General features: G+C 38.9%; 1 protein-coding gene across 1 annotated transcript in view; it reads left to right on the top strand.

The window, feature by feature from the left end:
- ARHGAP10 (Rho GTPase activating protein 10) overlaps nt 1-25,749 on the top strand; it is a 328,476-nt gene that overhangs the window by 276,560 nt on the left and 26,167 nt on the right. The window lies entirely within an intron of this gene.

Genomic DNA, 25,749 nt, shown 5'->3' with positions numbered 1-25,749 from the left:
CTCCATCGTAAGCAGCTGTATAATGAAATGTCACATAGCTAATATCCAAAGACCCATGTAAGCAGGTGACACCTGTCTTTAACTAACTCTCAGGGGACCTGTACACGAGGACTCAGAATGCCTCCTGTAGTGTGTGTGTGTGTGTGTGTGTGTGTGTGTGTGTGTGTGTATGTATACACTTATATATTACACACACACACATATACACATGCACACACGTTAGTTTTAAAATCAGATCCTCATTTTCTAGAGAATGGGCATGATTTATTCAAGTCAACCTGTACTTTCAGAGCTTCCTTTTAGCCCTTAGTTTCAGCTTTTGAGCCCAGCCAACTTCTTATTCTCTGTCTCCTTTCTCGTGTTCACTCTCTCAACAGAGTTGCTAATAAGGAGTAAAGCTGACTGGTTTGAATTGAGCCTTGTCTTATATATCACTTGTCCTCTGGTGGAAGTGTTAAAAAATTAGTGAACGAGGCAAATGTTGGAAAGTAGGAGGGGAACAAAATCAAGGCGATGTAAAACAATACTTACTTGGGCTCATCGGCCCTTGAGCAAAACTGAATTGACTCTGTTTCATAAAGGAAATGACCAAAGAGGGAATCACATCTACTTTGGGGGGTATTTTTAGGAATTGAATCAGAATATCCAGTCATGTGTACATAGTTTACTAATGTTTTGATCATTGGGTTGCTGAATGATTATTATTAATGGGTAAGAAGCTGCTGAAGTGGTATTTAGCACATCTTTTATGGGAATACTCAAAATGGTGTACAATCATAGCTTTCCTAGTTTTTAGGCCATATATAAATTCTGTAAAACTCTTTAATTATAAGGGAAAAAAGAAGATGGACAAATATTTAATTCCTGTAGTCTGTTTTTACATTCACCATCTATATGATGTCTTATTGTACATTTTGTCTTTTTATAACTTTACATTGACCCTTCTGGATTGCAGCCTTTGATTTTTCCGGAAGTTGTTAGAATCAGAAAAGCCCATGATTTTGGTCATGGGGTGATTTTGTTTTATCTTACAGGTCATAAGATAAAGCAATTAAAACCTGTTATTTATCCTCTCCCCTCCCCCACCTATTATTTGTAGCTAAGCTTTAGTGAAACTCAAGTTGTGTGAAAAAGAATTATTTCAGGGAGAACAAAGTGGGATCCATGTTTTGCATATTCTAAAAAAAGAAATAAATGAAGAGGTGGTGAAAATGCTTTTGAAAGGAAGCATACAGGGAAAGGATATTAAAAGGCTATGTTGTTGATTATTACTTAGAACATTGAAAACTCTACCCTTTCAAAAAAAAAAAATCTCTTATCACCAAGACTTAAATGTTTTTCAGTAGCCTGAGTCATCTAATTGTCAACTCTATTTGAAATTTTCAAAAGTTTAATCTTTTTATGTATTTTTTCTTATTGATGGTAGTTGAGTCACTTTCCATGCTTATCTAGTTTTGGTTAAGGTATACATTATTAGCCAACTTTGGTTGATGATTTTTCCAAATTTTTTAGTTTATTATGAGTCCGATAGAAGGTTTAAATGCAAGTATGTTTCCACCTTTACCCTCCCCCCATGTATTCACTGTAGTACAAGTTAAATTTGACTTAATAAAATCCAGGACAAATTATTTTTGTTTAAATTTAGGTAGATTATTTGCCAAGATTCAAGGAACTAGTTTGAATGACTGGAGAGTTTCCTCAGCTGTATGATTTGGTCACAGGTTTGGTATTTGAGTGAAGTGGTTTTGTGGTATGTTATTTCTTCTGCATTGAGTAAGGTATGAAACCATGCGATGGACCCAACAGGCAACCCTGGAAAACACTCAGAATTGGTTTCAGTTCAGCATTAGGCAGATCAGAAAGTCGTCATTAGCAGTCAGCAAGCCTGTTAGCATGAGCTGAAGTAGGATAGACCTAGAAGTGGAGAATCCTAGCTTAGCTGTTGTGAAATAGGAGAGACACCCTCCGCTGTTAGACATCCTTTTTCAACCCCGCCCCCCAAGTTTAATTAAAGACACTTATTATCTTTACTTTAACAAAGGCTTTAATTGGCATTGGCACATTTAGCCAGACTGCATACACAATGCTCATTTATTTTCCTTTTTAACATGTGATTTAATGGCATTAAACTTGTTATTTGCAGAAGACTTTAGGATTCTAGTTACTTGCTTAAAGATCTCTGTTGATGATTAAGATGAACTGAAATGGATATATTATCTAGATTTCTTTAAATAGAGCAGCTGTTAAATTTTTTCTGAAATTCTTTTTATTATTTTGTAGAAGCCATATCGTTCATTTTCATATAGCATTTAATAGTCTCACAAACCTCAAAGCTGAGTAGATTTGGCTACGTCAGTTGTTGGGAAATAGCAAAATATGAGGTAGGCTGCTAAGTGCTAAAAAGAATATGAAAAAATCAAAGGCTTCCTTTTATTTCGTTCTCAGGTTATCTTTGTGTTTTTATTTCCTTAGAAGTGGTAGTAAAGTAACTCAAAAAGTTCAGTGTATGTTGTGTTTTTGTTTATACCTGCCCACTCCAAATTTATGTCCTTCCTACCTCTTTTTTTAATTATATAAATTTCAGGTGTACAGCATTATAATTTGACATCTGTGTACACTACACAGTGATCACCGCCACAGGTCTAGTTATCATCCATCACCATACACTTGACCCCGTTTACCCCTTTCATCCACTCCCCAACCCTCTTCCTCTCTGGTAACCACTAATCTGTTCTCTGTATCTATGTGTTTGTTTTATTTTGTTCATTTGTTTTGTTTTTTAAGATTTCAGATGTGAGTGAAATCATATGGTATTTGTCTTTCTCTCTCTGACTTACTTCATATAGCAGAATGCCTCCAATGTCCATCTGTGCTGTCACAAATATCAAGCTTTCATTCTTTGTCATGGCTGAGTTGCATACATACATATGCAATATGTATGGTACACACATATATATATATTCATCTATTGATGGACACTTAACATTGTTTCCATATCTTGACTATTGTAAATAATGCTGCAATGAAAATTGGGGTGCATATGTGTCTTTTTGAATTAATGTTTTTGTGTTCTTTGGATAAATACCCAGAAGAGGAATAGCTGGGTCATATGGTAGTTCTCTTCTTAACTCTTTGAGGAACCTCATACTGTTTTCCCTAGTGGCTGCACCAAGTTACATTTCCAGAAACGGTGTACTAGGGTTCCCTTTTCTCCATATTCTCTCCAGCATATGTTATTTATTGTCTTTGTTAATAGCCATTCTAACAGGTATGAGGTGATAGCTCATTGTGGTTTTGATTTGCATTTTCCTAACAATGGATGATATTGAACACCTTTTCATGAGTCTTTTGGCCATCTCTCTGTGTTGTTTTGGAAAACGTCTGTTCACATCCTCTGACCATTTTTCAGTTGGGTTGTTTCATTTAGTTATTTTTGCTTTTGTTGTTAAGTTGTATGAGTTCTTTATATATTTTGATATTTTTAGATATTAGTGCCTTATTGGATATGTGATTTGCTAATATCATCTCCCATTCAGTAGGTTACCTTTTCATTTGGTTGATCGTTTCCTTCGCTGTGCAGAAGCTTTTTAGTTTGATGTAGTCTCATTTGTTTATTTTTCCTTTTGTTTCCCTTGCCTTTGAAGTCAGATCCACAAAAACATAGCCAAGACCGATGTCAGTGATGTTACCACCTCTGTTTTCTTCTAGGAATTTTATGGTTTCAACTCTTACATTCAAGTGTTTAATCCATTTTGAGTTGATTTTTGTGTGTGGTGTAAGATAGTGGTCTAGTTTCATTCTTTTGCATGTTGCTGTCCAGTTTTCCCAATGCTGTTTATTGAAGAGACTGTCATTTCTCCATTGTATGTTATTTGCTCCTCTGTCATAATTTAATTGTCCATGTATGTGAACTTTTATTTCTGGACTCTCATTCTGTTCTGTTGATCTATGTGTCTGTTTTTGTTCCAGTACCACGCTGTTTAGAGTACTATAGCTTTGTAGTATAGTTGCAAGACAAGGAGTGTAGTACCTCCAGCTTTGTTGTTCTTTCTCAAGATTGTTTTGGCCATTTGGGGTCTTTTGTGGTTCCATACAATTTTTAGAGTCATTTGTTCTACTTCTGTGAAATATGTCATTGGCATTTTGTTAGGGATTTCATTGAATCTGTAGAGAGCATGGATATTTTGGCAATATAAGTTCTTGTAATCCATGAGCATGGAATATCTTTCCATATATTTGTGTTTTCTTCAGTTTCTTTCCAGTGCCTTATAATTTTCAGTTTACAGGTCTTTCACCTCCCTGGTTAAATTGATTTCCAGGTATTTCGTTCTTTTTGTTGCAATTGTAAATGGGATTGTTTTCTTAGTTTCTGTTTATGGTAGTTTGCTATTAGTGTATATAAATGCCACAGATTTCTGTATATTGATTTTGTATCCTGCAACTTTAATGAATTCATTTATTCTAACTGTTTTTTTGATGGAGGCTTTAGGGTTTTCTCTGTATGGTATCATGTCATCTGTGGGTAGTGACAGTTTTACTTCTTCCTTTCTGGTTTGGATGTCTTTTATTTCTTTTTCTTACCTAATTGTTGTGGCTAGGACTTTCAGTACTATGTTGAATAAAAGTAAGGCGAGAGTGGGCATCCTTGTCTTTTTCCTGATCTTACAGGACAAGCTTTTAGCTTTTCACTGTTAGGATATGATGTTAGCTGTGGGTTCGTCATATATGGCCTCATTATGTAAAGGTACATGCCCTCTATACCAACTTTGTTGAGAGTTTTGAATTTTGTGAAATGCTTTTTTGGCATCTGTTGAGATGATCATATGGTTTTTATCCTTAATTTTGTTGATATGATGTATCATGTTGATTGATTTATGGATGTTGAACCAATCTTACATCCCTGGAATAAATCCCACTTGATCATGATGTAGGATCCTCTTAATGTATTTAATGTATCATTGGATTTCGTTTACTAATATTTTGTTGAGGATTTTTTTCATCTATGTTCATCAAGGATATTGGCTTGTAATTTTCTTTTTTTGTGGTGTTCTTGTTTGGTTTTGGCATCAGGGTAATGCTGGCTTCATAAAATGTGTTTGGAAGATTTCTCTCCTCTTCAGTTTATTTGGAAGAGTTTGAGAAGGATAGGTATTAAATCTTTGAGTGTTTTGTAGAATTCACCAGTGAAGCCATCTGCCTGGGCTTTTGTTTGTTGGGAGATTTTTGGATTACTGTTTCAACCTCCTTACTAGTAATTGGTCTATTCCTTCATGATTCAGTTGTGTGTTTCTAGAAATTGATGCACTTCTTCTAGGTTGTCCAATTTGTTAGCTTGTAATTGTCTGTAGTAGTTTCTTATGATTCTTTGTATTTCTCTGGTTGTTACTTCCCGTCTTTGATCTCTGAGTTTATTTAGTTGAGCCCTCGTTTTTCCCTTGGTGAGTCTAGCTAAAGGCTTGTCAATTTTGTGTTTTCAAAGAACCAGATCGTAGCTTCATTGATCTTTTCTATTGTTTTTTTTAATCTCTTTCATTTATTTCCACTCTTGATTATTTCCTTCCTTCTACTAATTTTGGACGACTTTGTTCTTCTTTTTTCAGTTCCTTTAGGTGTGAAGTTACTGGAGTTTTTCTTGTTTCTTGAGGTAGGCCTGTATTGCTATGAACTTTCTTTGCTACATCTTGTTGATTTTGGCATGTCGTATTTCTGTTTTTATTTATCTCTTGGTATTTTTTTATTTCTCCTTTGATTTCTTCAGTGAGCCATTGGTTGCTCAGTAGCATGTTGGCTTATCTCCATGTTTTTGTGGTTTTTCCTTTTGTTTCTTGTGATTGATTTCTAGTTTCATACCATTGTGGTTGGAGAAAATGCTTGATATGATTTCAGTCTTCTTGAGACTTGTCTAGTGACCTAACATGTAATATGTCTTGGAGAATGTTCCATATGCACTTGAAAAGAGTGTGTATTCTGCTTTTGGATGGAATATTCTGTATTTGTATATATCTATTAAGTCCATTTGGTCTGATGTGTTGTTTAAATTCAGTGTTTCCATATTGATTTTCTGTCTGGATGATCTATCCATTGATATAAGTGAGGTGTTAAAGTCCCCCACTATTATTGTATTGCCTTTAATATCTCTTTATGTCCATTAATATTTGCTTTCCTATATCTTGGTGCTCCTCTGCTGGGTGCATATACATTTATAAATCTTATATCTTCTTGCTGGATTGACCCCTTTATCATCATGTAATGCCCTTCTTTGTCTTTTATTACAGTCTTTGTTTTAAAATCCATTTTGTCTGATATGAGCGTAGTTTCTCCAGCTTTCTTTCATTTCCATTTGCATGGAATGTCTTTTTAAGTCCCTTCACTTTGAGTCTCTGTGTACTCTTTCTTCTGAAGTGAGTCTCTCTCCATTCAGCCATTCTGCCTTTGATGGGCAAATTTAGTCTATTTACATTTAAAGTAGTTATTAACAGGTATGTACTTATTGCCATTATGTTAATTGTTTCCTGGCTGTTTTTGTAGTTCTTCTCTGTTCCTTTCTTCTCTTTCTTGCTTCCTTTGTGTCTTGGTGGGTTTTTGCGCGTGTGCGCGCACGTGTGTATGTGTGTTATGCTTACATTCCTTTGTCATTTCTTTTGTGTGTTTACTGCAAGTTTTTTTCCCTGTTGTTTCAATGAGGTTTACATATAACATCTTATGTAAATAGTAGCCCATTTTAAATTGGTAACCTCTTAAAGCTTTGGAATGTGTCCAAATTTATCTTTTTACTCCCCCATCACATTTTATACCTTTGATGACACATTTTGCATGTCATTTTGTGTATCTTTTAACTAATTATTTTAATTTTAGTTGTTTACTACTTTTGTCTTTTAACCTTCATGTTTGCATTTTAAGTGGTTTCACTACCTGTATTATATATTTACCTTTTCCAGTGATGTTTTTACTTTTATGTGTTTTCTCATTATTAATTAGTGCCATTTCTTTTCAGCTTAAAGAAGTCACTTTAGCATTTCTTATAGGGCTGGTTTAGTGGTGATAAACTCCTTTAGCTTTAGCTTATCTGGGAAACTCTTAATCTCTCCTTCAATTCTGAATGATAACTTTGTGGGTACAGAATCCTTGGTTGGAAGTTTTTCCTTTCAGCACTTTGAACATGTTGTGTCACTCCCTTCTGGACTGTAAAGTTTCTGCTGAAAAATTTGCTGATAGCCTTATGGGGTTTTTCTTGTATGTAACAAGTCGTTTTTCTTTTGCTGCTTTTAGGATTGTCTCTTTGTCCTTAACTTTTATGTAACAAGTTGTAACTTGTATGTAACAAGTTGTTTTTCTTTTGCTGCTTTTAGGATTGTCTCTTTGTCCTTAACTTTTACCATTTTAATTATAATATGTCTTGGTGTGTGTCTTTTTGGTTTCATCTTGCTTGGAACTCTTTGGGCTTCCTGGACCTGGATGTCTCTTTCCTTCCACAGATTAGGGAAGTTTACAGCCACTATTTCTTCAAATAAGTTTTCTGGCCCTTTCTCTCCCTCTTCTCCTTCTGGGCCCCCTGTAATATAAATATTCTTCTTCTTGATGTTGTCTCAAAGGTCCCTTAAGGTATCTTCACTTAATTTTTGTTTTCTTTTTGCTGCTCTGTCTGGGTGAGTCCTATTGTTTTCTCTTCCAGCTTGCTCATTCATCCTCCTGCCTCATTTAGTCTGCTGTGAGCCCATGTAGTGCATTTTCCAGTTCAGTTATAACTTCTGTTTAGTGCTTGCTTATATTTTTCTGACTCTTTGTTGAAGTTCTCACTGTGTTCATCTATTCTTCTCCCAAGTTCAATGACTACCTTTATGACTATTCATTTGAACTCTGTGACAGGTAGATTGCTTATCTTTGTTTCCTTTTGTTCTTTTTCTGAGGCTTTGTCTTTTTCTTTTGTTGGAACATATTCCCTTGTCTCCTCATTTTGCCTCATTTTGTGTTTGTTTCTATGTATTAGGTAAATCAGCTCTCTCTCCCAGAATTGAAGGAATGGCCTTATTTAGGAGATGCCTTGTGGGGCTCAGAAGTACATTCCTGGCTGGCCACCAGAGCCAGGCATTCAGGGAGTATCCCCTATGTGGGCTGCATGTGCCCTCTTGTGGTGGGAACGTGGCTGCTGGTGCAGTGTCTGGTGGACGGGGCTGGGTCCCGGACCCTTAGTACCTTTTTATATAAAGAGAGACTGTTGTGTTTGTCCCCATATACAAGGAAGGTTCATGAGGCTGTATGAGGTATATTCTTTGCTATTTTCTCTTCAAGGCAGAAGAAACATTTTAAAAGAAGGTTTGGTGAGTGAGAAGAGGATTATCATCTGAATTTTGACTAAGCTCTCCCATTCTTCCTTTACGCTAGCCCTAATTTTAAACACAACTAGACATTCACAGGACTAGTTTTATTTGTATCTTCTTTGGTAATTAGGTATTCTTTGCCTGTCTTCTTTTGTACATGGTATAGCAGTTTGTTTATTTAGACAACAGAAAAGATACGACTTATAAAGAGTTGAAAACAAAATCATCTTGCGAGCCAATTGGCAGGATTTAATATTATTTTAGGATAGTTCTTACTTTGGGTATCGTTAGGTTGGCACTTTCCCGCTTGGATCCCGGATGTGCTAACTGGAGCCCATTTTGTTGAACATGTATTATTGTAGTCCTACAGTGTGGTAGAGAACATGACGAGGATGCAGAGCTTTATAGGCAAAAAAGTGAAAATACAACTGTCGAAGGGGAGATGGGGTAACAATAAAGCAGGACCATTTTCCTCCTTTCTTAAAGGAAGAACGTATCCTGATATGCATCAGTCTGTAAAATCGGGGTGGGACAGATCTGTCTTGTAGGAGTCAAGAAGGCCATGGTAAAAGGCTGGTTAAGTAATTTAAGCTTAGGTTGATGTGGGCTTGAGTGAGCTCTAGGAATTGAAAATAAAATGGATATCTGGTAGAAATGTGAAAGCAAGTTGTTGGTACTTCTCCACTGACCAGGTGTGGAGAATGAAGGCAGCTAATCAACACAGATGTCATCAGCCACATTGTAGGCTCATAGGTAAATCTTTTCCTTGTGTTTATGTCTTAGTTTTGTCCTGAGGCTTTTTTTAAATATATATCTTTAGACCATCTTTCCATCAAAAGGAAGAAATCATCTCATCTTGTTAGTGTCTTCAATACATATTGTTATATGTAACTTGTTTAGAAAATAGGTTTGGTATAAATAGTGTATGTGGAAAGCCAGTGGACAGAGAAATGTTAAGTAATAACTGAAATGCTATGTCTTCTTAGAGAAAGATTAGTCTCATAATTATGAACAATGTAGAGCTCAGTTTTCTCCTACTTTACCTCGCAGACTTATATCCATTCAGTCACAGGCTTATGTAAAGGATGGGCGGCCCCCACCATACTCAAAGATGTTTATTTCTGTAGAAGTCAAGGATGGAGAGCTGACAGTCACGGCAACTATGCATTCTCCAATCTCAGTTCCCAAGAGAGTATCTTTAGAGGGGTAGATTGGGCATTTGGGATTGACATGTACACACTGCTATATTTAAAATAGATAACCAACAAGGACCTACTGTATATCACAGACAACTCTGCTCAATATTCTGTAATAACCTAAATGGGAAAAGAATTTGAAAAAGAATAGATACATGTATATGTATAACTGAATCACTTTGCTGTATACCTGAAACTAACACAACGTTGTTAATCAACTGTGCTCCAATTAAAAAAAAGAAAAAGAAAAAGAAATGACCTTCATGAAAGCATGCTTTCGTAAGTGAATTGTTACTACCCCGTCCTCCTTCAGATTGTATCAGGACACTTACGTGAGAGAAGAATCACTGTAAAACCATTGTTGATGTGGATTTTCAGAGACCTTCTGCAGCTATGGACATTTCCTTATAGACATATCTGATCAGCTTGCAGAGATTAATAACCCAAGTAACCGGCTGCAAGCAGATCTCTGTCTTATGCTTGGTGATCTTCTCTCGATTCTTACCATTTTTTTGCATGACGCTTCACGGGTAGATTCTGGATAATAACTTTCCAAAGCCCGAGCCATCTTACCACCTCCTCTGAGCAAAGTCATGATTCCCTGGCATGGAATTACTGTGTTGTGAAGTTAAATCTAAGACCGGGCTTGAATCCAGTGACAGGCTCTGTTGACAGATTATTTCTCACTTTTACCGTGATGAGATCAATGGGTTGGAAAAGGCAGCCAGAAATGTCAGGGCTGTGATTGAGTTGTGACCTGCCCATAGATCATGCCCGCTGCTTCTCCTGCACCGGCGTCTCCCCAGACGCTTCCTCGAAGCTCAGCTCCCCTAATGTTAGTGACAAAGCACGAGGCACCTTCTTATATGACTTCCTCTATAATCTTAACTATGCTCCTGTGTGGGATGAACATTTCCCCCTCTCTCTGGAGGGGGAAGAAAAAAGTCTTATTTAACGCCTTAAAAAAGTTCATGGCAGGTAACTAGAATAGAAGAGAGAAAAATTCTTTAAAGCTTGTCTCCCTGTGGTGTGGGTTTTTTCTTCACTTCTAATAGCTTTTATTTTAATTTCTAGTTCTGAATTCAAGCAGCTGTCACTCTCTTTATAGCCCTCTTTGAAACACTTACAACGTAGGAGGTAGCCGGGCTGTCTAAGAAACATCTTTTCAAACCAGCTGAAGTATTGTTTATCCTGAATGAAATAGAATTTTTAAGGCTGTCAGGAGCGACTGATTTGAAACGTTTCCTTTGGTAGCTAGGAAGATGAGGAGAAATCTTGAAGGGGAAGGTATTATCTCAGTGTGGCCAATTCCAAGCAATTGTTATTACTCAGAAAACTCTCATGGACCGTGATAAAAATTACCAGGAGATAAGATGGCTGTCTACAATTAATAGAACCAAACAAACCTGTGGTCAGTTTATTTGTACTTACTGAATCCTTCCCAGCTGTTGAGGAAAAAGAAATGATGTGAGATTGAGTCAACTGTGGAGGCTACTCCTGTAACGAGTTGTGTCTCCTTGCCTTTTATGAACTCTGGGTCGCAACCTTGCAGCCTGGCTCCTTCCAAATGCTCATTCTGCTTGGCATGGCAGAAGACACACATCTTGTGTGTCTTCTAGGCAGTATTTAGAAGGAGTCCAGTGTCAACCTTGGGTGGAAAAAAAAAATCTTCAAGCCTATTACAGTGAATTATACGGCTGACATTTTGCATGTACTAATATTTGTTCTCTGAGCTCAGCAACATGAGTCTTTGAGCTTGAATGGTGATGATGGCTGTGGTTTTATTTTACTCTTTGGGTCAGAATAGAAATAGTGACTCTTTAAGTCTCTGGTTATTATCTTAGTTATTTTAAAGGTGGACTCTTTTTCTTAAAAATTTTAATAGTTAATGTGAGAACAGGATACAAAATTTGGAGGGTAATAGTACACAGTTACAGATACCGTACTATATGCCGGCTACTGTTAGCAATATTTGTTAAACTTAGGTAACCCTCATAACAATCCTATCGGTAGTATTATTATCCGTATTTTATAATTGGGGAAACTGAGGCTCAGAGAAGGTCAGTAGCTCACCTGAGTCTCCTGGCTAGTGAGTGACAAAGCCAGGATTAACCAGTCCCATTCCAGAGTCTGGGCTCCTTACCACTCTGCTCAAGTGCAAACCCAAGTGCCTCCGCAAATGGTCTTCTCTTCTCTGGAGTTTTCCTTGGCCAGTCTTTTCAGAGATGTCATGTGCCTTTCAAACAATACATTGATTTATTCTTTTTTAATTTTAAGAGTGATTGTTAGTTTTTCCATTAAAAACAGTGGCTAGTTTTGTTGTAAAGGAATCAGAGTGATGGTTTTGATGAAGGAGATGAAGGAGAAGAAAGGGCCAGAGATGAGGATGGATTTAACCTGGGACACAATACACTGTAACAAAAATGGGTCCTCTAAGAGAAAGGAGTCGCTCATTTTTATGGGCAGGGAGAAGGAAAAGCAATCATTTTATTTCAGTATATTTATTTTATCATGATGTATATACCCATTTACCTAAATGAACAAATATCTGGTCTTACGTTAGTTGCAGTAAGGTGAAAAGTCTCCATTCAATCCCGTCAACTCAGTCCCTGCAAACCAAATCTGTAACCACTGCTATTAATAGATTGAGCTGTGTCAGAGGGCCAGCTCTCAGTTCCAAAGTTATCTAATATCGGCAATTTCAAATGTTTTTTCATTTACATGTCATTTCAACCTATAGTTTCTTAAATCCTTTCAAAGTTAAAATTCCAAATTGGATTGCTGGCCGCTGTTATTAGGAGGGTCGTATCACATGAAACTGCTCTGCTGTTTGTCTATGTCAAAACTGATTGAATAGCAGCAGTTTGACTTGGTTCAACCTATAGTTTCTTATTTTTCCTTCTAGAATCTTTCATGTACATATAAGCAGAGATGAATATAGATTTTTATATATCCCCTGTGTGCTCAAAAGCTAGCTGTGCACCGTATTTTAAAAAACTTTATATCTGGTATTGTTTTCATATCAACACAAAAAGAGTGCCCTCTCCTTTTTCACTGCTGTATAGTATTCTGTGTGTTCTGTTGTGTGGGTGTGCTCCTAAAGGCCTTGTTCTACAGCCAGACATAAGCAGGTGGTACAGGTCCTCAGTAATCACACACAGGCTTCTAGCCTTCCAAGGATCACAGAAATGTGTCCACAGAAATAATATACATGGTGTGATTTTGAATGACTAAAGTAAGTTATAAAACAGAATTTCAGAATAGCCTCACTTCTAAAGGGAAAACTGTGTGAATAAGTGTATAATCATAGAAATAAATCCGGAATAATATTAATCAGTTATGACAGTGGTTTTCCTTAGGAAGTGAGAGAATGATGATTTTCTTCTTTAAATGTATCTGTATTTCTTTTTCCTTGTTATATACGTGTACATATACACACATATATGTATATACACATATATACACATATATACGTGTACGTATATACACATATATACACATGCATCATGCATACGAGTATGTGTATTTAAGTTACAAAAGTTTCAGCCTAAAACTGATGCAAGTTGTGCTTGTTATTTGGCGTGTTGGGTGTAAGTTGAAGATTTTGAAGTGCAAAGAGTGAAGCAGAGCCCAAGAGAAAAGCATATGGAGTCCCGCTAGCATGAGTTGACCTGGAGAAGTTTCATTGGCAGTACATTGAGAATGGGGAGCTGTCACGCTTAGTGTTTTCCTGTTGGATTTAATGCATCTTTCACCTTCTACCTGGGCTGCTCTCAAAGTCACATTGTCCTAGCGTTTTGGGGATCACTATCACTGGAAATACTTAGGCCACAAAGAGTTTTATTGAGTGGTAGAATTATTTGTGGTTACATTTGGATTTAACCTAACCTGGATTTAAATCCCTGTTCTCTTCTTACTGTCTTGTATGACCTAGGCACATTCCCCTTTGAAGCCTCCTGAGTTTGGGTCAGTAAACTTCCCCAAGGCTTTTTGCCTCGAACAAATGAGTTCATGGCTGTAAACCACCCAATATTTAGTGAATACTCAATTTTAGCTTAGATTTTTCCAGCGGGCCTGATGTGTAAAATAGAGGGCTTCAGATATATTTTCCTGTGTGGTATACTTTCCAAGAAAATGTACTTAGTCTTTTGTGTTTGGTTATTTTTGTCCAGCTTAATAAGTTTATTGGTTGCTACCTTAAACTGACAATTGATAATAATGTACATTGTTCAGGTGAAAAGAATGATGTGATGGGGGAGGAGGATAGGTAAGTAGCTAGGAGTCCAACAACCCTCCTTTCTCAGCTGGACTGGAGTGTGTTCTGAACACACTGCTCTAAATTTCCTGAGCTGTCAAAATGTCAGCCTTCCTCAGAAGTTTATGCAAGACAGCTTGATTCAGTATCTGATTACTTTTTGGTTCCTAAGGATAATCGTAGATGGTGGTTATATTTTTTGTTTATATAGGCAGAAATCTCAGTCTGTAAATAATGCCTCTGGACTGCGATTATGATATAAAAATGCTCTCTGCTTTACAGAGTAAAGCAATTTGCTTTGACTTCTATTGACATTGCAGCTGAACTGGTCTTATTCACTTTGTAATTGAATTGCTACAGCCTTCCATTGACCTTGTAAGTAGCAGAGGTGTTTCCTGGAGTTGTAACGTAAAGCCTGTTAGCCGCTGCTGTAACGTTATAATGGGGTCTGTGTTTTATGTCATGCGATTAGAACACAGCCGATTCCCTCATCAGCGTTTCCTAGCATACACTTTTGCCATGTCTTAGCCATTCGATAGCTTTTCAGGCAGGCGTTACGCTTAATTTTTAATATCTTCAGACAGTAGAAAATAAAATCTGCTTTATAATTGTATGGCCATTTCATTACATCTTTTCACGCCTTACTGTGACAGTTTAACTTGTAGTTTAGGAGTTGACTTCTCTCTTATTCAGTTTTCTGGGGGGGGGGGATGCATATCTATGTGTACTTTTGTTTTTTGGACTTTTTGGACTGGGAGTGGGAGGTTATTTCATTGAGAGTCACATTTCCCTTTCCTAGACATGATTTCAGATAAAGAAATTATATTACCCAAGGGAATTATCCTTAGCTAGCTACTGACTGTCATTAACCTGCATGTTAATTAGCTTTATCATGGTTCCCATTATGGTTTGTCTTGTTTGGTGAGGCCAAATGAAATGAGAGGAACTGGGACATCTTGCCCTACCGCCCCCAGCATGACATTGCTTTAACTTGCAGCAGAACTGAGAATTGGGGTCAGTGGGACTTTACGAACCTTTCCTTCCACTTGGCAATTATAACTGGTCTCTCAGTGCACCTTTCACTGCTGAGAAATACAATTAGCGTTCTTTCCTTAATGGGCAGTTGGCAGGGTTAATTTCTTATAACCCCCTCCCGTTTGTTTCCCTAATGGAAGATTTTCTGATCAAAGAATCTAAACTGTTTTCTCTTAATAGTCATTTACTACCTACTGCTCTGTGGACAGCAAAGAAGAATTCCCTTTGAATGGGAGGGTTGGATTTGGTTTTTTTTAAAGAAAGACACCCAATTACATTAGCAATTTTAAAAGTTCAATTTTAAAGTCAAACTTTGAGTCTCCTAACCTGTCTTTATTATTCTAATTAAAGAAAGGAATTGCCTGTGTGTGTGTGTGTGTGTGTGTGTGTGTGTGTGTACGTACAAACTAATGTACAAGATAATATGATATAACTCTTTTGGCTTACGTTTTTAGAAGGATAAGAATAAATATCTGGCCTGAAAAATATATCGGCTTTACTTTTTGTCTTGCATTGGATTCCTTTTTTTTTGGGGGGGTGACTTCTTTTTCTCTCTATAGATCTTATCTGTATAATGCCACTATTGCTAGTGCCTCGTAATGCAAGGTCTCTCAATTCCTTGGCCATTTTAGTTGAAGTAGACTAAGCATATGGGAAGCTATGAAGGCAGTGCTGGGTTTTCTTTGGCTGGTTAGGTGTTAGTGGGGTTTGGGATCTGATCCTGACCCTTCTCAGCCATGCTGCTCACAGACTGCTCTGTTGTGCACGAGTCATTCCGTGTGTATACTGCAGCTTCTAGTTCGAGAAGCTCATAGGACTCCGTGAGGTTCTGGGTGAGTATCTAAGTATGCTATGAAGAAACAGGCCTGTTCACTTTTTTTTTTTTTTTTTAACTAGCCAAAGAGTGGGCTACTTGGACAAAACTAGTCTTAGATAATCCAGCTAGGCAGGACAGGCTGTCTTTCTGTGTTGTTGGAATGTAGCCTTTTCCTGTTTTCCTCAGTCTCGATAAATTTGGGTATCTGGTCACACTGGTATCTGCACATCAGTAAATATGGGGATGCTAGCGCTAAGGACCAGATGCAAAAACAAAATACTGGACAGAACTGTAATCCTCCCTTTGGAGCAGTAGTGAGTGTTAAGCTGTTGTGGAAGTCATGCTCCTTTACTTAGCCTTGGAACCCTTGAATGTTTCATTGACTACAACAGTCTCACCCAGTAATTTGAAAGCAAGAAGACGTTATGATGTACTTCTAAGACTTAGGTAGGAAGAGTGAGGCTATGTATGACTCAAGTGTTCTTGAGTGTCCTTGTTAAAAGTAGAATGCTCTCCTAGATGGGTTAGTGTTCCAGTGCAGTATGACAGTTCTATGATGTCTCATTTCTCATGAGTTAAGTAGTATACTTTGACTTGTATTAACTACATTTCAGGGACCAGCACCGCTTAGTCCATGCTACTTTTCCTGTACACAGGGTCATTAAAGAATGGATGGTGGCTATGTCCTTTGATCTCTATCAACCTTAAAATGCCACTGTTGGCACCCATCCCATCTGTTATGTTGGCCTTATGAACACTGGTGGGAGAATGTTTTCCTTCTGCTGTTTCATATGTTGAAGCATCTCACCAGCTCCTAGACAGATTTAGTTTTATTTATAGAGGTCACTTCCATATTTATTGTTCAGCATCAGGTTTTATATACAACGTCAAGTCCAATTGCATATTGAGCAGGGGGAGGGAAAACATAAATTTTGGTTTACTCTAATTTACACTAGTCAGTGCAGTATTAGAAACTAGCTTTTGACATGATGAAATATAGCAATTCAGACTTTCTTTTAGCAGAGTAGAAATTACATCAGAGTGTCTTTGAAATGAGTTTGGGAGTACTGTTCTTGATGGTAGGCACCCTTCTTTTCAGTATGCTGTGTGTCCTGGGTGACCTTAGGAAGAAAGACCACTATGGCTCGAAGGAGATTTTATTGATGTCATAATATCTGCCACATGATGGAAACTAGGGCAGCCTGAAGATTTTCTGCTTAGTTCAAAGGTTGTATTTTGAACAGGCTTATATAAGTTAGCAAAACAAACAAAATTCTCCTCTTCCTGTGGCATTTCATCATCCTCTTCCCATTTCAGCCTCTTCCCATCACTTCCATTCCCACAGCTATCAGTCTGTCTACTACTGTGACTTGTACCCAGACATGTTCCCCTTGAGGATAGCCTTTCTCAGTTCCCTACATGCTGTGCCCTCTTCAGCTTCGGACATTAAGCCTCAATTTTTGGTGCTTGAGTCTTCCTTGGGTGTAGCATCATGAGAACAGACACACCAAGTGGGCGAAGAAGAAATTGAAATACTCTAAGCAAGACATTATTGGGCAGCCCTGTTTAAAAGATAGAAAATTCAGAATGAAAGGAGGATAATTACAGTGCAGAATGACAGGAGAATGAATCCAGGCACAAGGGGAGGAGGGGGCTAGGGTAAATGTCACCACGTCAGCTTTTTTGCCCCCTGCTGGGGAAAGACTCTACCTAGTTTTGGCTGAAGCCCCCCTCAAAAGTAAACTAGGTCATGTTTAGCCTTGAGATTTATTTCTCTGTACTTAGGTAGTGAGTTTTTATATGTCTGGTCACATTTTCTAGTCGATTTCCACTGTGATTTTGGAGACTTTTCCCCCCAGAAAGTGTTACATACCAATCGATAATAAAAATAATAGTTAAGAATATTAGCTTTTCACTTTATGCAACAACCTGTGTACACTAATGATAGTATACAAGTAATCCCTGTTGAGTGAGCACACTAAAATATAAAAGAAATCAAATATATTTTAGTAAATTCTAGTTTTGAGAGTTTTCCCTGACGAAATGGAATGTGAATATTTAAAGAGTCATGACGACCCTTTGACTGTCAGTATTTAGGGAAATTGTCTGTTTAAATATGGCATAGAAAATGTTCTGAACCTTGTTTCCTAATCAATATTTTAGAGCTATAAAGTTTTCTTTGGTATTATTGTGCCATGTTTCACAAATTTTGACATGAAATGTCTTTATCGTCGAGTTCTAAATCTTTCTTAATTTCCATTATGATTTTCTTTTAAACCATATTTAGTTTACCAGCATATTGAAATGGTAAAATCTATCCTTTCGTTTATTAAGTTCTAAATATTTTGTAATTTTGGTCTGAGAAGAGAGGATGTGTAATACCCATCCTTCAAAACATTTCCTTAAGAATTCTTCGGCGTTCCAGTGGTTAGGACTCTGCGCTTTCACTGCTGAGGGCCCAGGTTCGACCCCTGATCGGGGAACTAAGATCTCACAAGCCTCATGGTGTGGCCAAAAAAAAGAAAAAATCCTTAAAAAAACATTTGTTTTAAAGACTATTTATCCTCTGTTATTTCAAGGTGTGTGTGTATCTAAACAGTAGAGCAGCTTTGTATTGTTGATTACAGATATTTCTCTCTCTCCCTGCCTGATAGAACTGTCTGACAGGAGTGTGTTAAAGTCTCCAATAATGACAGTTGATTTTTCTGTTTTCCCTTATGGTTCTATATATTGCTTGAGGCTGTATCATTAGGTGCTTATCTTCTTGCTCCATCATCTTGTCCTTTTATCAGTATAAAATGACCCTCTTTATCTCATGTAGTTTATTAAGATCCTTGTGTACTTTGATTTATATTTGCCTAGAATAGCTTTATTTTCTTGAATTTCCAGCCTTGCTTTGTCTTTTCGTTGTAAGCATGTTTCTCGTAGTCAACATATTATTGGATTTGGAAAATATATTTGGAGAATCACTGTCTTTTAATTGATGAGTTTAATCCATTTATGTATATTATGATTACCATTATGTTAGGATTTCTGTCATTTTATAATTTTTATTTAATAATGAATTTTGATACCTTTTTGTTTTCCTTCCTCCTTTCTCTTTACAAAAGCAGATGTTATGCTGTTTCTAATAATGTGTATCCTGTTTTTGTTTCTAAGGTGGTTGCCTTATTTTGAGATTTGTAAGCTTATGTATCTGTTGGCTTCTTAAACTCAACTGCGTTTCTGCCTCCATCTCTAATAAGATGAATATCCAATGGACTCTCATTTCCTTTTTGGGCTACCCACCCCCACTATGTTGATATTTTCTAGATTCTAGGCTCTGGATCATCTTGGTTATTTTTTTCCCCTTTTCTTTTGTCCTAGAGTTTTTAGAAGACAATGATAGACATTGAAAATCTCATATTGCTTCTTTTATTTAAATACTTGAAAACTGTGTTTTGGGAGTGTTATCATTATAGTTCTTTATGTGGCAAACCTTGGGTGTTTTTAAAGTCTAATAGGTTTATTACGCCCTCACATTTTTTTTGTTTGATTTTTTTTTTTTTTTTTTTTGCGGTACACGGGCCTCTCACTGTTGTGGCCTCTCCCGTTGCGGAGCGCAGGCTCCGGACGTGCAGGCCCACTGGCCATGGCTCACGGGCCCAGCCGCTCCGCGGCACGTGGGATCTTCCCGGACCGGGGCACGAACCCGTGTCCCCTGCATCGGCAGGCAGACTCTCAACCACTGTTACGCTCTCACATTTGATTGGCAGTTTGAATATACAGTTCTGTGCTCAAAATTCTTACCCTTCAATACTTTAAAAATGTTACTTCAATATTGTTCTGAATTCAGTTTTGCTGTTGAGAACTCTAATGTCACTCTGGGTCTTTTTAAAAAATATGGTCTGTTCTTTCTGTCAGGATGCTTTTTATTTTTTTCTTTGTATTTGATATTCTCAAATTTTGCAATAAGGTATCTTATGTGCAGTATTTTCTTTATTTGTCTGTTTGGTACTCTGAGTCCTTAGATTGAGGTCTTTGAAATTCTTTAATTTTGAGGAATTGGTCATTATTTCTTTAAATATTTCTTCCTCTCAGTATACTTCTTTTTCTGGGATCTGAATGTTGGCAATTTCACTTCTCTTTTGTGTTACAGATCTCTAAATTGCGGAATTTCTGTTGTTGTTGAGTTTACTATCCTAGTTTTCTTTATGTTCTTAGAAACTGTAGGTATAAGTCCATCAGGAAGGAGGATTTTGTGTGTGTACCTGTCGTTGGGACGACTTAGAGCCTCCTTCTCTTCCTTCTTTCTTCTACTCCCTCTCCGGCTCTTGACCACTGTGTTCACCAGGTTGAACCAGGCGCTTTGGTTCAGAACCAGCTATTATTCCTGTACGTAACTCTCATCCTGGGGAGGGGAGTGGGTGGGCTTATCAAATCTACTTTCCAGGCAAGTGAGGAACTTGGTCACAGATTTTTGGCCTCCATTTAGTGTGGTGAGTGTCTCCCAACCCCTAGTTCCACACAGGGAGCCTGGTTCTACCCCTGAACCATGCCTGGTGTATTGTAGGTATATTGACCTAAGGATACCACAGGATTTAAATGTCTGTTGTTTCTGCTGGTTTGGATGAGTCCTGGAGCTGGTAGACTTTTGGCTTGTACTCCCGCTGACTTCTGAAACTATTTCCTTTCTGTTTCTGTTTCACAGAGATGGGAAACAAGTTTTCAAGTGCAAATTTATTTTAAAAGTCGTTTCATTGCTGTTGTTGTTGGGCACATGTGAGAGGAGAGGTGGGTTTCCATTTAAAATTTCATTGCCGTCTTGACTGGAAATTTCCTGATTGGCCTTTACTGTAAAAGTGTTACTGTGTTGTTACAAGTGCAGTTACTTTGTTCTGCACTTATAACAATAAATCTTTCTTTGAGCCTAGTGACTAGCTGTTTGATATTTAGAAGCATCTAAGATTATTCTGACGGGAAGCATATTTCTATGCCAGCGGAACCACAGAGAGAGTCTGCTGTTGTCTTCCATTTAACCAAACACGTAACTGCGGAGTTTGTCAGAAGTTTAACTAATTCATTAGATCTTCTTCTCTTCTCTTCTCTTCTCTTCTCTTCTCTTCTCTTCTCTCTTTCTTTTCTTTTTTTCCATTTTTCTTTCTTCTCTTCTGTCCCCTTTCTTTTTCTTTCTTTCTTCTAATTCATAAGCCAGGATGTTTGAGAGAGGGGAGCATGGACCAGCCTTATGAGTGGAGACAGCTCATCTCTGACAAATAACAGAAACCTCCTGTGGTTTCAGCTCATACTCAAACATTCTAGACTGAGTAGAAAACAGCAGGTAATGGATTCAAGGGGAACCATCTCTGACGTCTTAACAGTTAGGAAGTTTATTTGAGAGATGGACAAAGAAGAAATGAATGAAATGGGAGGGAAAACTCTAAGCCTTATTCCCTCCAACAGCAGTTCTGTTTAAGTGAAATGAGCAGAAGGTGAGTGGAGAGAAGCACTTATCATCACAACAAGAAAGTTCAACTATCTAGAGTAAAAGTTGATCAGCATATTAAAATATAGGAGATAGGGCTCCCCTGGTGGTGCAGTGGTTAAGTCTCACTGCCCATGCAGGAGACACGGGTTCAAGACCTCATCCGGGAAGATCCCACATGCCACAGAGCAACTAAGCCCGTGTGCCACAACTACTGAGCCTGTGCTCTAGAGCCCACATGCCACAACTGCTGAGCCCGTGTGCCACAACTACTGAAGCCTGCGCACCTAGAGCCCGTGCTCCACAACAAGAGAAGCCACCACAGTGAGAAGCCCGTGCACCGCAATGAAGAATAGCCCCTGCTCGCCACAACTAGAGAGAAGCCTGTGCACAGCAACAAAGACCCAGTGCAGCCATAAATAACTAGATAGATAGATAGATAGATAGATAGATAGACATCCTGTGTATTGTTAACTGTGGTAGAATTATCAAGTTCTTTTTCCCTCTTCCTGCTCAGTTTTCTGCCAGTCATTGAAGATCGCTTTAGTCTTTTCCTGAAAACAAAACACATGTGCATGTACTCAGGGTCATAAAGAAATCAGACTAAATAGTGAAATCCAGTAGCTGACATGAAAGGCATGTCCTCGTGAATACTTTTTTGGTCCATTTTTTATGCGAATCTATGTCTGGGCCGGAAATACTTGTAAGATAACACTTCTCTCTGTTTACCGTAGTAACAGCAATAACCACCACCACCACCGTCAGTACGGAGAAGGCTGCTCCTTACACTGAAGTTCCTCCAGGGTTCTCTGCCATTTCTATATCTTCTCCTTTGCCCTCTCCATCCAGTGCTATGACTTCAACTCAACCCACATGCCTCTCAATAAAATCATCCCAGATCTTTCTCCAGGGCTCTGGGGCTGTATAACCAGCTCTCCTTTGGACATCTGCCCCTCGATCTCTTACCCCCTCGAATCCAACATGTCTACAGCTGGTCTTACTATCTCCCACACGCAACTTGCTCCTTGTTTTTTATGCCCTATTTCAATGGATAATTCTACATTCACCCGGTTACCTAAAGCAAGAACTTGAGGGTCATGGTAGGTTCCTCTTTCAACCTTCACCTTCATTCACAGAGGTCCGATGACTGTAATACCTGAATATCTCTTGAATCTGTATCACTTCCTTGTTTAATCCCTGCAATAACTTTCTAATGCCTGTAGCACAAATCCAGACGCCTTAGCGAGATATAAAACTTGACACCCTACCACCTTCTGCTGTGTTGGCTTTACCTGACTGTCTTCTGCACCTTTGGGTTAGAGGCTGATTCTTCACCTTTGTAACTTGGCATCTGCAGTGTGCCTTAGTATATAAGTAGAACCTCCATAAATTGAAGAAAGAGGGTGAGAGATGTTTGTGGCTTGAAAGGGGAGAGGACGATTATCAGAAGCTGCGTGCAGATTTTCTAACAATACTTGGAGATTGTTTTCCTTCTTAATTCCTAGAGGCACTGGCTTTTCAATTTCATGATCTTTTCTGTGTCAGTGAGTCCACAGCCAGTATTTCCTGAAGCCTCCTGATTTGCCTGGCACTGCATTGTGTTCTCTACGGATTACCAAGATGAGACATGGTCTCCACCCTCAAAAGATGCATAACGGAGGTGGGGAGCTAAAATCAGGTCATGAAAGCATTGACAGTGCAACGTAAACTTCTGCTTGCCTGCCGTCGTGAGAAAGGAGAACAAGCAGAAAGGGTGGTTGACAAGAGATTATGGAGGAGGTGGGAATTAAGCTGGGTGTTGTGAGGAAGTCATTGTCTCTTCTAGATGTGGTAGTTATATTCTATTTCTCATCTTGGAGTCTGTTCATAACAAAAGCCCTTCAGCACCATTTTTGTTCACGTACTCGGATCAACCCTGTTAGTCGCAGGTGATGAGTCTGGAGATGCCTGTTGAAGGGTAGCACCTAGGGAAAGAGTTTGTGTGACACTCTGGAGAAATAAAAGGTGAAAAATGACGAGGGTGTCGGACTGTAGTTCTCAAGTACAAATTAGTTTCATAGGATTTAAAATCTTTATTCCTGATATTGTCAAACATAGAATTTTTTAAAGCTTTATTATTTTCCTACTAGTTAAAAAGAAGTCATTTAATTTTGGTGAACTAAAATTTTAGACTATTTAACCTTTACATGCCTGGTATTAGTGTTTCCTCAAATGCAGTGATTCTCAGGTAGATAAGCTCATTCTTGAACAGTGAGAGAGAGGAATTTTGTGCGCATGGAAAGCAGGCTGAGAGAGCTCTCCGTTTGATCACTTCGTGTAAACCTATGCCCTTGTATCAATATTCTTTTCACTTGAGGGCTCAGATTGCCACTGTTTCGCAGGAAGTAAGGGAGAAATTCTCTTACTAGCACGTGATTTAATATGTTGAGTGACAATTTGTGCTGTGTCAGTCTGCTTAGGGACAGGATTGGAGGGGGTGGTGATGAGCTAGTATATATGGTTGTGAGAACCTTTCAGGTATCTTTGGAAAGGAACCTTAGACCCTTGGGCTCCACTTCCCCAAAGCAGCCTCTCATTGACACGTTTCTCCTTGTAGGAGTGAGTCAGGGAATAGCTGGGCCCAGACTCTCACTTGCTGCTTTACTGTGTCAGGTCCTGCCCCAGAGACAGGGCCTGCAGCCCAGAGAGCAGAGGGCCAACATCCAGTCTCCTGCAGCCAGGAAGCTGCTAGCGTGTGACCCACTCTGGAGGTTATCTTGTCCTGCTGCAGAGCTGGTCATATTTTGCAATTTCTAGCCAAGCCCTGAATTGGCAGCTCTCGTGCAGGTAAACGTTCAGGAGTTTACTTTAGACTCCGTGCTGGGGTTACATAGGAGACCTTCTTAGTTTTGAAGGGGGTTGTTGCCCAGGATGACTGAACGACGCACAGAAGGGTCCTGGAAAGCTGGAGCTCCAGGAGCTGGAGCTCCAGGAGCTGGAGCTCATTTGCAGGAAAGAACTGGATGGATTGAGCTATCCAGGCACAGGGGGAGAGGCAGCCTTTGTTTCAAAGTGGACTGTGTCCCAGGACGAAAATAAATCCAAAGGAAATCATAGAGATCGATCAGTGGGTTTGGGTTCATTTGCCTGAAAATGAGCCCTTCTTTTTGGGGCTGAATGATTCCAGTTAGCTAAATATGTTTGCGGTGAAGGGCAGTAGAAAAAGGAACTTCACTGAAAGAGGAAGCATATGGTCTTCTGGGCTGTGTGTTTGTGAATGGAGAGAGAGCCAGGCTTTGTAGAGCGACTTTGCCCAGGGAGAAGACCTGCTCACAGAGATCACATTCACCTCTCACCCCATTGTATCCCTCTCCCTGACCATGCACTTAGGAAAGAAAAAGTTCAGAAAACTCCCTCACCGCAATCTTCTGCACAGGATCATGCGTCCCCCTAGCTGCTTCTATAAGGGGTCCCTTCCTCCAGCCATCACCACCCCCTCTCATTCCTCCTGGCCTGAATTCTGCTTCTCCAGATCTCCACTTCTAAGATTCTTTTAGCCTTAGTTGTAAGCTAGGTCAGAGTTAAGTAAGAATTATGTTATACAGTCACTTTTCAAGATTAGTATCTTGGGAGCGAGCTTCATCAGAGCCCGGGGTTGCTCTTGTGCTCCATTATCAGCAGAATTGAAATCCATCTAAGATGGTTTTCCGAGAGCACGTTCCTCGCTGTTCCTGGTGTTCATACACCCTCCATTTCTGGGACTTGGGACTGAGGAAATACGAAGGTTTAATCAGCTGGAAGCTGTTTGTGGCTGGGGTGTGACCCTCCACATTGTGTGTCATCTGCCACGGCAGTTTGTTGAGCCACTCTTGTGACCCAGCATTTATAAAATCAAGGCCAAGCCAGTGCTGTCTTAATAGAAAGTCGCTGCCCCGGAGCAGTTACAATGTAATGGGGACTGTGACTTTGACTGAAGGGTCCAAGCTTCAGTGCGGGCTGTTCAGATGTGTTGATGGCAGCTGGGAGTACCATGAAAGCGAGGAGACCAGTCGAGGGACACGGCTGCTCTTCTGAGCTTTTCTACCTTCTGCATTTCCCACCCACGCCCATAATGTGTACAGAAGATACAAACGCATTTCACAAAATGGTCCTCCGTGAACGAATAAATCATGCAACCCATTTAAGAAATGCATTTTCGTTTGGGTTTAAAGTCATCCCCTGCAGTCACTGCAGGGGTCTGGTTCTTGTAGAACATCCTCCCTAATGTTCACCGGGAAATGGAAGTTTCTCTGTGTCCGGGATTTAATAAATAGGGCTATTAAATTGTAATCCAAGACACCAGCTCAGAAGATAAGGTCCCTTTCAAGTTGTTGAATTTGTTATGACTGGGTGGTGATTGGCAGTGGCTTAAAGGGCCATCATGTGACTAGAAAGTGAGAGGCTGGACCCTGCAGGACTGGGGTACTGCTCTGGATTGTTTTCGAGGTTATCACTGATTTATGACTGTGCTCCTTAGAGACCAGGAGGTCACTGTGGCCGCCATTAAGGCTTTCATCTTCCGTTTGATCTGATTTTGATTATTGTTTTTTCTTGTGGGGAAAACACTCCTCACTTTGTATTACCTATAATGTATTTTAAGCATCTTTGGTTAAAATAAAAAACACCAAAATCCCTGAAGACAGGGC

This window comes from Leucopleurus acutus (genome assembly GCF_964270905.1).
Source record: "Leucopleurus acutus genome assembly, chromosome: 4".
In the NCBI taxonomy this organism is placed as follows: Eukaryota; Metazoa; Chordata; class Mammalia; order Artiodactyla; family Delphinidae; genus Leucopleurus; species Leucopleurus acutus.
This window is presented reverse-complemented; position numbering and strand designations above follow the sequence as displayed.